General features: G+C 42.6%; 1 protein-coding gene across 1 annotated transcript in view; it reads right to left on the bottom strand.

The window, feature by feature from the left end:
• The window catches only part of LOC309694094 (ubiquitin carboxyl-terminal hydrolase 37-like), a 63918-nt gene that overhangs the window by 27657 nt on the left and 23568 nt on the right, over window positions 1-12693 (bottom strand). The window lies entirely within an intron of this gene.

The raw sequence follows: 12693 nt of genomic DNA, 5'->3' as shown, positions 1-12693 counted from the left end.
TCCAACACTAATGATCGGGTGAAGGAGAGAGATGAGGGTGTGCACGGCCACTGGTGCTCTTATCCCTGTTCTTTGTGATACAATCCAACAGGAAAGCAGTCAAACCCTTGGACATTAGCCAAGTTAACGTTCACAAATATATACACACAGAGGAACTCTGAGCCCCAATGTCAGCATTAGCACAAACATGCCACTTCATACCAAATCTCAGTGTGAGGTCAGGTGTTAGTCTCATTCCATTATTCTGGCTATATTTTCTTACTCATTACTATTAAACTTATACTTAAGACTAACTATTAACAAAATCACACCCCAATAACTCTGTTATTACACTTTGTATTTAATCATAAAAAGGCTGGATGTTGAAACCTTTTACTTCTATTTTGTATGAGCCAGGATTCTCAACAGCTGATACTCTATGTCCAAAAAGTGACAGGTATCGTTTTATGGAGCAAAAAACTTAAGAGCGCATATTTTATAAATAATACCAACAATTACAAATGCAGACCTTTAATAGTAATAAGTAATCCTTTATTTATAATGCATAGCAATATAAAAATAGTAACATATGAAAATATTACAATGGGCACAGATGAATTTGTATCAAAAACAGCAACCAAGCCAAAGTAATGAATAACACACATAAATAACAACTGCTTGAGAGACCAAACAATTTCTTTTCAACTGTTCCTTGGCAGAAAGTTAAGACAGCTATTCAGCTTTAGGTTTCAATAAACAGAAGTAATGGATGCAGTCCCTTTGAAATGTCACACAAAAGTCTACTTATGCATATACTTAGCTTTAACTCTTCTCTTTTTTGTTTTGTATTCCAAAAGGTTTTCATTTTCTCCAGAGGATGTCTCTCTTTCAGTGGTTATCGACTGTTCACATTCATTTTCACAGACTGTTGGAATGTCGATGCTGGCCGAACGTTTCTTGCTAGAATACAATGGCCTAATTTTGCGTGCATTCTCTGTCGTCTTTATTTCGTACTGGCATATACTTTTGCCTACTTGTTTTGTTTTTAAGACATTTGTATGCAGTTCATCTATCATTGGAGTAATACCCTCTGGAATGAATGCCCACTGTTTAACTGTGTCTAAAACAGCATTTAGTTTTCCAACTGCATCTTCTGTGCATTTTTTGTCTGTGCTTTCAACTACAGGAGTGTCATTCAAAGTTGATAGAGGACTTTTCAGAGAGTTTTTCATTTTTTTAAAATGGCTACAAGCCACCTTCAGGCAAGCACATGTGTTATAGTGAGAGAACGTACAACAAGTGCACTGAAGTGTTTCAGCCGATGCAAAAAAACACAGATTTCCAAACAAACTTGGCATTTTTATCACTTTCAAGTCCTCACAGTGTACAAAGTAATGCCTTTCTTTCACTGCAATTCTTGCCAAGGTAGAAATGTCTGTTTCCATGTTTGGATAGATGTCATTGTCAGCCTCTGCTAATTTTGCAAGTAACACTAGATGCTTGCAAAGAAGTCCTCGTAAGCCATATGTACAGTTGCAGTAGGACTCAACAGGGCAGACGTCATACACCATGTCTTCTCTTGACTCAGATGGGACTTGATATGCATTAACTCCATGGCTGTTCTTGACTGTAATTTTAAGAGCCCAACCACTTTCCATCAGTCTTGAAGCAGAGTCTGAAACTTGAGACAAGGGGTCAGCAAACCTGTTTTTCATGCGGCCCACATCTTGCAGGGTTTTTATGACTGAGAAGTAGTCATCGGCCTTCCCTAGGAGCACTTCAATCAGATCATCCAGACGCCTATTCTTGTAGCCAGATAAAAACTGGTATTTCAGGCGGTGGAAAAATCTGAAAAACAGTTATTTGAAATGATTAGTAACTGTAATTGAAGGAATTTAAAGTTTTAATCAAGACTGTATTATTTTTTTAAAAATTGGAATACCTATTGCACACGTCTTTTATAAAGGAATGCTCTGTGCCGGTTTAGCTGATTTAGGCAAATCCACCTACTCTGTTTTTTGTTGTGATAACATAAAAAACGCTGCTAGAATTTAAAGGATTTGCCTAAAACCTGTTCTGGCAATGACATGACGAACCTACTCAGTTTAGCCTCTTGGATTAAAGCATAATATCTTTTTTTCAGCAATACAATTGAATGAGGTCAAAATAATAAATCATACCTTTCAATCACATTGTTTGTTTCAGAACGAGCGTGACTGAAGCGACGGCCGTAGTCACACCACATGTGGCCAATGCCTTCCCAGTGCTTCTGAAAATACTGGCACACCAAAGGGTATTGCTTAAATGTCTGGCAGAACTCTGCTGATGTGGCTTTAAAGTCGTCCTCCTAAGAGAATTGGATGCAACAGAATATATTTCAATCCATTTAACAGACCTATTGAAATCTTTAATATTATGTATTGAAGCCCTTTTCCTTTTATTGAATAACATTAAGAATTTTAAGTTATTAATAATATGTCGTGTTTTTGTATTAAGAAGCAATTATTTCTTCCCTTACAATGGCTAAGAAGGAACACTAAACCTATAAGCATATTTGGTTTCAGCATCTGTCTGTGAAAGAATCCCACTCACAAGTTCTACTGCACAGTGGGTGACACAATGATGGTCTGCACAGCTTAAGTACTTGTTTTGATAAGCAAGATAAGAAGCCAGTTTTAGAAATTGTTTCAAAAATCTATTTTGTATCTCTCTGTAACTTTTTTTAGCAACTGAAAGTTATTATGCTCTTAGTGTAATCAAGAAATCAAAATGTGAAATAGACAAATTACACTTACAGATGTGCAAGCTTTCAGCTTACAAAAGAAAGAAATGATTTCATTTCTCTTTTGGGTGTTAGAAAGCCCATGGACCCCGGACTCTGATTTTGAAAGCCATCGATTAACAGCCTGTGAATGTAAGAGAAAAAAAGTTAATCTGGAGAGAGAGACAGAGGAGCAGCTGTACAAAAAGCATAAAAGAAAGCTGACGTCCAAAAATAACTTTGTCACTCACTGGACAAGAGGACCTGTGCATTACAGAAATCAACCAGGCAAACATATTTTTAAATGTCAAAAAGAGCTTTGGGAAGCAGCCACCAGAAGATGAGTGCACTGTGGTCTTAAATGGATGGACATAGTCACTCAACATTTTATCCCTTTATATTCATTAACCTGAGTAGGTGAATATCACAATGAGGCAAATCATAACAACAGGACCCTGTTGTAAAAATGTGTTTCAGGTGCATCTTAGACAACGTGAAAAGAAAACAATGTGGTTTACCTGCAAGACATGGTACCAGCATAGAAGGATAGCTGACTCTGGAAAAACCTTCTGCAAAGCATTTATTTCCGCAAAGTCTTTGTCAACCATAAATGCTCTACAGAAAAAAAGAAAACACTAAATGAGATTAAACAGTATGAAAATGTTTTTGCTATCTCAAAGCACCACTTCAATGCCAAATTAAACATTTCAACTCACAAGTAGATATATAAAATACTGCATACAGCCTATAGGAATAACTTTAACAACTGGAAAGGAAAGTTTTTTGCAGCCCATGCTGCAGCTATAGCATTAGATTCTGGCATGTTATAACTTTTTTGAAAAGGAATTATTTCAAAATTAATAGCTGTCAATGTATTATTTACCTCGGGGAAGTTGGGAAATGCTCACAAACTATTCCAAGAACAGTTTCCAGGGTTTTCTGACTTTCGTTGCTGACAATAGCATAGGCCACAGGGGGCCTGTTCTTCGTACCGCGCTAAGTGAGTTAGCTGGATGAGATTGTTGACGATTTCGCGTGATCCTGGATCGTTCGGTTCCCCGAAGCCCATCCAGGACTTGCTGTCATAGCAACAGAGCCGTAAGCGTAAACCTGCTGGGGAGCAGGTTTACTTTATGTAAACAGGATTAGATCGCGGCCACGCAGGTATGTCCGCGTCATTCATACGAAAGCAACAGCGATATTCCACCACTGTTTCACCATAAATAAATAACATCAATGTAACTAAAGATAATGCAGCACTTGATCCTTTTATTGATTTCACACAGATACATACAGGTCATTCCCTAAAAAAGGGAAATGTACTATTAACATTCTATTACATGTATGTGATTATTACAGATGTAATTCATATTTCAGAGTAGTAATTGTAAATTACTTCGTGTAATCAAGATGAGAGACCACGGCTATAAAAGCGAAGGTGGATTTGGGAAGTCTGTCGCAGTCATATCCTGTCCGTTTACGCGAGCAACCCATTGCGGAAGGTGCAAGATTGATAAGGATAGTCCTCAGAATTCAGCGTATATTGCGGGACAGACAGGATCCTTTAGCTCAGCGCGACAGTGTGCTCATAGAGAGATATCGATTTTCCCGTGAGGGTATTATTCACTTAACCAACTTGTTGACGAGGGGGTGCAGGACCACCACCTGTCTTTTTTTTTTTGCTCTGCCCTTTTCTTGGTTGCTGTTATGAACAAACAAACAGAGTATTCCAGGGTCTCTTTCCAAGAGACGACAAGCAATATAAGTGATAAATATTACCATTCTGTAGAATATTCTTATATTTCACTTTTACTTGTTCCCATGTTCTAGTGGGTCCTGTTGTGGCTCTAATGTGAAAGGGGATATAATATAACATATTATAATATAATATAATGTAATATAATATTGGATAATATGGTGTGATATGATAAATCTACCCTACCGCCTACTGGTGTTGGCCAGAGGGGCCGATGGCGCAATATGGCAGCCTGGCTTCTGTCAGTCTGCCCCAGGGCAGCTGTGGCTACAACCGTAGCTGCCTCCACCAGTGTGTGAATGTGAGAGTGAATGAATAGTGGCATTGTAAAGCGCTTTGGGTGCCTTGAAAAGCGCTATATAAATCCACTCCATTATTATTGTTATTATTATTATTATTAAATTACTTACGAGTTTGATTTGTCAGCAACTTTCTGCCAGCCCTCTCTCCTTGCTTTTGCAGCCTTTGCAGTGTTCCCTTGCGTTTTAATTACACTCTGAAACTCCTGAAATCCCTCACTCAAGAGTTCTTGCTCTGCTGCCGAAAAATACCGAGCGCGCTCCTTCGACATTTTCGCCGACCAATCAAAGGGTTGCCGATCAATGTTTCTACTATCGATGCGTAGCCCCTGTTGGGCCACCCAGTGATCTCACATTACTTCATCCAGCTATACTAATCGTCAACAACAGGTGTGTTCGGGGAACCGGAATAGCGAGCTCAGAGTTAGCGCGATGATTTGGTCTTGGATGTTTCATTTGATCTTGGATGTAGTAAGCGACGTACGAAGCACAGGGCCAGGGACTCCATGCCCATGATCATCTCTTACAACAAGTGTGAATAAGGGAAATGAATACTGGTTAACGCAGTGCGTGGTGTCAACAAATACTAACTGTTTTGCATAGTTCTCCATGTTTGATTTCATTACAGGTGTCTGCAAAATAATCATTAGTTCTTGGTCAGATGTGTATGGTTGATAGAAGAGAACATGTTCTTGATGTTTTCCATTAAGTAAGGTATGTACACATTGACTGTCTCCACAGTTAAAGTGCTTCTTCCTCATCATGCAGGTTCTAACACTGTCAATGTCACGTGGTGTGACAAAATGCTCTCTGTTGTGAAGATCTCTGTGTCCATGTTCTTTGGCCCATTTATGACATTCGGTTAGTATGATGGCTGGCTTAGTTCCAAGGGAAAGCAGTTCCTCAATCTTCCTCCTCAAATCACTGGAAATATTGTTGAAATGTGCGTCTTTTGGGTCCGAAGGATCATGCCCATCATGCTTATCATATGTACGCTGCACGATGACTGTGTGGTCTTTCCAACATTTGAGTACTTTAAATGAAACATAGGCCTTACAGCCCACTGCTCTGTAGCTGTTTCGACTTTTTTCCCCAGTTCTGATGCAGTTGAATTTGTAATAGTCTCTTTTCCTGTCTTTACCTGAGGCAACATTTAAACATTTATAATGTCCATGAAGGGTTAATGAGTTCAATTTTTCTAACACAACACTGAATGGGTCCTCCTGGCATTGTGACACATGCACACAAAGTTGTGTGTCTTTTCCAGTTCTTTTTTTTTCGTCATTCAGAACACTTCTTCTAATTATGTCGTCCATTTCTGGTGGAAAAATAGCGAAGGTTTAATTAGTCAATATTCATTAATTCATTTTAACTTGTTTTGGGGTTTTTTGCAATACAATGTAAATATTAAATATAATATTAAAAAAAAATATATATAAAATAATATAAAACAAACAGGGGCTAAAAGAAGCTAAACTTTCATATGGTATGTGTTATGGCCCGTCTAGGCGCGGCCAGACCACAACATAAAGGGTGATCCATCCCCGTCCAACCCCAAGCAGCACGTCACACACTTACTATTTTGTGACAGTGATTTATTTACAATAGGTGCGGTTAAACAAAGGAAGGGAGCATATCATAGCTTCAGGGTGAACCCAAGGCCAAAACAACAAACAAAAGTAGCCTATCTCAGAAATAAACGAAACTTACCTACTCAAAGGAACTAAACAAAACGACAATCGCTTTCCTCCCTACCTAACAAAAACAGGAGAAAACTGATCAACCAAAAAGGCGGTCCACCCCTACATGCTCTTACATTACATAATACGTCGATACAGTGACCGGTCTGCCGGCTGGGTTGGGCCGAGGATGAATGACTGGGCAGTCCCTGGCGGGCTCTTCTTATCCACTGTCTCCCAGTCCTCAGCCAATCGGTGTGAGCCATCCACCCTGGATGCACCAATCCCAGAGGAGCACCTGGACACTCAAATCCACACACAATTACGGTCACAGTCGTAACACCCCCTTACCCAAGAATTAACATTAACCCCAAAATGTTTAATTCAAGGAGACAGTGCTCTAGACAGGGTGTCAGCCAATACGTTATCCTTCCCTTTCTTGTAACTGATCTCCAAGTTAAAATCTTGCAATAACAAGGACCAGCGCATAAGTCTTTGATTGGAGTTGCGCATTTGGGAAAGGAACACCAGTGGGTTGTGATCGGTAAACACCTGCACAGGCAGCACACTTGACCCAGCATAGACCTCAAAATGCTGTAACGCAAGGAGTAAGGCAAGGGCCTCTTTTTCAATGGTGCTATAATGGGTCTGGTGTCTGTTAAACTTTCTTGAAAAGTAGCAGACGGGATGATCTACGCCGTGATCATCTTCCTGTAACAGAACAGCGCCTGCGCCACACGAGCTGGCGTCAACGTCTAGTTTAAAAGGGCGCTCAAAATTCGGCGCAGCTAGCACTGGTGCACTGCACAACAATGCTTTGGCAGATTCGAATGCCACCTGACATGCTGGAGACCAAATAAAAGGTTTTAAGGGGCTAACAAGATCAGTTAGGGGACTAACCACATCAGAAAAATTTCTGCAAAACCCTCGATAAAAACCGGCCATTCCTAAAAAACGACGCAGTGCTCTTTTTGTCTGTGGGACAGGAAAATCAACAATGGCCTGTACTTTCGCAGCAACAGGGCGCACTTGCCCCTGTCCGACCTGTTTCCCTAAATAAGTAATGGTGGCTTTACCAAACTCACACTTAGAGAGGTTTAGTGTGAGAGAAGATTCACAAAAACGTCTGAACACCTCAGAGAGCGTTTCCAGATGTTCTGACCATGTTGGAGAATAAATGACAATGTCATCCAAGTATGCCTCACAGTTTCTCATTCCAAACAATACCTTCTGCATTAGACGTTGAAATGTTGCGGGTGCGTTTCGCAACCCAAAGGGCATTACCGTGTATTGGAGGAAATGATCTGGAGTTACAAACGCGGAGACTTCAGAAGCTCTGGGGGTTAACGGGACTTGCCAATATCCTTTTAACAGGTCTAATTTAGTGACGTATGTAGCTGAGCCGACACGATCAATGCAATCCTCCATTCTGGGGAGAGGGAAAGAATCCGGTTTTGTGACAGCATTAACCTTTCTGAAATCGGTACAGAAACGTGGGGTGTCATCTGGTTTAGGCACCAAAATACAGGGTGAACTCCACGCACTGTTACTGGGCTCAGCTAACCCATGTTTAACCAGGTATTCGACTTCCTGTTGCATTAAATTCCGCTTGGTTGGATTTACTCGATAAGCATGTTGCTTTATTGGCTTATCAACTTCCACAACGATATCATGAAAGAGCACAGACGTCTGCCGCGGATGGTCAGAGAAAAGCAGCAAATTAGCTTCAATCAGATCAAGGATATCTTTGCGGGCGGAATCTGACAGATGCGACAGGAAAGAGTCTAAGTTTTCTAACGCTTCTGAGTTTCGCAAACGGGCCAACGGCATACAACTGCTCTTGTCAGTCAAGTCATCATCTTGCAAAACATACAATGGGGGTGCCGAACACACAGAGACAGGCGTTATGGGTGTGGTTTTGTCAGCTGCCACGTCCTCTCTAGAAACATAGCGTTTAAGCATGTTAACGTGGCAAACCCTCAGTTTTCTCTTTCGATCAGGGGTTTTTACTGCATAGCTAGTGTCACTTATCCTTTTGTCCACCTCATAGGGACCAGAAAACCGCGCATGGAGGCTAGACCCAACTAAAGGAAGCAACACTAGAACCTTTTCACCAGGAGCGAAATGTCGGACCACTGTCTTTTTGTCATACCGGGCTTTCATGTTGCCTTGTGTTTGCTCCAAATTGTCACGGGCCAACTGACATGCCCGGAAAAGACGCTCTCTAAAACTGCAAACATAATCTAACACGTTATGTTCGGCTTGCTGCGACTCAGATAACCACTTTTCTTTAAGCAGTCGCAGGGGACCGCGTACAGTGTGTCCAAAAACCAGGTCAGCCGGACTAAATCCAAGGGAGTCCTGGGTGGTTTCTCTAACAGCAAAAAGCAAAAGCGGAAGTCCCTCATCCCAGTCTTTACCTGATTCAAGGCAGTATTTGCGCAACATGGTCTTTAGGGTTTGATGAAATCGTTCCAGTGCACCTTGACTCTCTGGGTGATAAGGGCTGGACGTTTGATGTTTAACTTTTAACTCCTTTAAAACCTGGGCAAACACTTTTGACATAAAGTTTGTTCCCTGATCAGTTTGAACAACCCTGGGTAACCCAAAAGTCGAAAAGAACTTCGTGAGGGCTTTCACAACGTTCTTTGCCTTTAAGGTACGTAATGGAATTGCCTCCGGAAAACGAGTGGCAGCGCACATTACCGTTAACATGTACTGGTGGCCTGATTTTGTTCTTGGCAACGGGCCCACACAGTCCAATAGAACTCTCTCAAACGGCTCACCCAGCGCTGGAATCGGGTGAAGAGGCGCTGGCGGAATCGGTTTATTTGGCTTTCCCACCACTTGGCATGTATGACACGAACGACAATATTTCACCACATCTGATTTTAAACCAGGCCAAAAGAAGTTACGTAATACACGATGATACGTCTTTTTGACCCCAAGATGTCCAGCTAAGCAGGCATCATGCGCGAGACTGAGAATCTGGGGTCTATATTCCTTTGGCACCAAAACCTGGTTTACCCGATGCAAATCAGTTGAATCAGGAGACCAAGATCGCAACAGTACACCATTCTCAATGAAATATTTTACGGGAGCTTTAGATCCCTCTCTGTCCACAACAGAGGAAAAACAAGGCACCAGTGAAGGATCACCCTGCTGTGCTTTGATCAACAGCTCTCTGGTAATATTCAAGCTCTGATTAATGTCCTCAGGTATCATTTCAGGGACGTCACATGTGGAGAGTTTCACAGAATCAATGGGTGACACGAAAGAGTCGTCTTCATCAAGCGTAGCCATAAACGACCCCGACAAATCCACAATCTCACCCATTTTACGAGCCTGAGCACGAGTAATTGCACACGCAGGAAACACCTCTGAAGCAGTGGAGCTTGAGTCAGCAGCAAGGGCAGGAATATCAACAACTTCTGGCGGGGGAAAAACATGCCCACCAGCTAGATCATTACCAAGAATGAAGGAAACTCCTTCGATTGGTAATCGCTGGCGCACGGCGACTTTAACGTAGCCCGACACTAACGGCGAGTGCAGGTGCACCATATGCAGAGGGGCTTTGGTGACGCTCATTTTTATTCCCCATACTAGTATGTCGGAACCACAGGATGTTTTTTCAGACAAAGGCAGCACAGACTCTAGTAGAAACGAGTGGTACGCACCCGTATCTCTAAGAATCGTGACTGGCACTTTATCATGTTCTTCACCTGTCAACGAAACAAAGCCACATGACACAAATGGTAGAAACTGCGGATCAACGTCAGTTTTCGGGTTTTGTTCAGCCTCCACGTGCACTTTTGGCGAGCAAGCGGTTTTAATCAAACCCACGCCTGCGGGAAATTTAGTGCCCCTCGCTTCTTTTCTTTTTAATACTGGACACGCAGCAATCAGATGCCCTGAATCGTGACAATAAAAACATTCCCGACCGTTTGATTTAGCACTAAACTGTGGTACGTTTTTACGCACTGCACTTGGTGACCATTTTCGTTCAGATAAATTTTCCTGAAACGAATTCTGTGCACGGAACACACTTTTGTGTGTTAAAACAAACTCGTCAGCCAGGAGAGCCGCGTTAGTGAGAGACGACACCTTTTGTTCGTTTAAATAAGTCACGATGCGTTCCGGCAGACACTTTTTAAACTCCTCCAGCAAAATAAGAGTTTTCAACTCTTCCACGGTTTTAACTTTACATGAACAACACCATTTCTCAAACAACACATTCTTTTCTCGCGCAAACTCAACAAAAGTCTGGTTAGCAGCTTTATTAAGAATCCTAAATTTCTGGCGATATGCTTCAGGGACAAGTTCATACGCCTGCAGCACAGTTTTCTTAAGAGTTTCATAGTCTAAACTCTGCTCCATAGACAGGCTTGAACACACCTCTTGGGCTTTCCCCACAAGCTTACATTGGAGTAGGAGGGACCAAAACTCTTTCGGCCACTTCAAAGCAGCAGCTATGCGCTCAAATGCACTAAAATAGGAGTCCACCTCAGACTCGCGAAACGGGGGAACCAACTTGATGTGTTTACTTATGTCAAAACCAGCAGAAGAAGCACTTGTGCTTGACAACGTTGGGGAAACACCCGCTGAGCCCTTTTCAAGCTCAAGAGCCCTGATACGGAGATGCATAGCCTGCACTTCCAGCTGCCTGTTGCGGGTCTCCACCTCCTTTATGCGGAGCGTGAGGCGCAGATCCTCAGTGGACGTACCTTCACCGGATTCAAAAATCCGATCAGCCTCCGCGCCAGCAGCAGACGCATCAACTGCGTCAGCAGCCGCTTCAAATGCAGTGTCATCTGTGCCTGTCACTGGCTTGTTTTCCGCATCATCTCCCCGTGGTAGAAGCACACCTTTTTCCACTAGCTTTTCAGCCAGGGTATCCTTCAACTCTGCCTTGCGAGCACTGTAAGACACTTCCACATCGTAAGAGTTAGCCACAATGAGCAGGTCCGCTTTCTTACACTTGTCAATTTTTTCCCATGAAGGTGCTCTCACAAAACCGTCCAGCGAAAACTCCATACTCACACACACACACCCCCACACAAAAAACAAAACCGCCAACCAGAAAAAAACACGCCAACCCCACAAACCAACAAGCGAGAAAAGAAACGGAACGAGCCCCCAATTATGTTATGGCCCGTCTAGGCGCGGCCAGACCACAACATAAAGGGTGATCCATCCCCGTCCAACCCCAAGCAGCACGTCACACACTTACTATTTTGTGACAGTGATTTATTTACAATAGGTGCGGTTAAACAAAGGAAGGGAGCATATCATAGCTTCAGGGTGAACCCAAGGCCAAAACAACAAACAAAAGTAGCCTATCTCAGAAATAAACGAAACTTACCTACTCAAAGGAACTAAACAAAACGACAATCGCTTTCCTCCCTACCTAACAAAAACAGGAGAAAACTGATCAACCAAAAAGGCGGTCCACCCCTACATGCTCTTACATTACATAATACGTCGATACAGTGACCGGTCTGCCGGCTGGGTTGGGCCGAGGATGAATGACTGGGCAGTCCCTGGCGGGCTCTTCTTATCCACTGTCTCCCAGTCCTCAGCCAGTCGGTGTGAGCCATCCACCCTGGATGCACCAATCCCAGAGGAGCACCTGGACACTCAAATCCACACACAATTACGGTCACAGTCGTAACAGTATGTCTCTGGCAACTTTAACATGATGTCCCAGGGACAACATCTACACGATGTCCCAGGGCAACTTCTACATGATGTCCCAGGGACAACATTTACGCGATGTCCCAGGGACAACATTTACGCGATGTCCCAGGGACAACATTTACGCGATGTCCCAGGGACAACATTTACGCGATGTCCCTGGGACAACATTTACGCGATGTACCAGGACAAATTTGTAAATTTCTGGATTACTGTTAATCTCCATAGAATCAAGAACTCATGTCCAGTTTCACAGCTATGGACCAGTTAATTATGTTTCCAGGTGATAGTTTGATTCATAGATTCAGCACACAACCATAAGTCTAGGCCTTTTAGTCCAGATTCTCTTCACTTATGTTTGTAAAATGATCAGGGAAGCTACTGCAATTTTGCCTGACCCAACCCCCGGGCCACGAAACACCCAAAAAGTTGGGGAACGCTGGTCTAGAGAACACTGGTTAGCTAATGCTGTTGTCAAGTAGCCTATCGCTAGCAAACAAACAGCAAGCCAAGTGAGGAACATAT

The sequence above is a fragment of the Aulonocara stuartgranti genome (genome assembly GCF_965226115.1).
Source record: "Aulonocara stuartgranti genome assembly, chromosome: 18".
Classification (NCBI taxonomy): domain Eukaryota; kingdom Metazoa; phylum Chordata; class Actinopteri; order Cichliformes; family Cichlidae; genus Aulonocara; species Aulonocara stuartgranti.
Note: the sequence above shows the minus strand (reverse complement) of the source record. Positions and strands in the feature narration are given on the sequence as shown.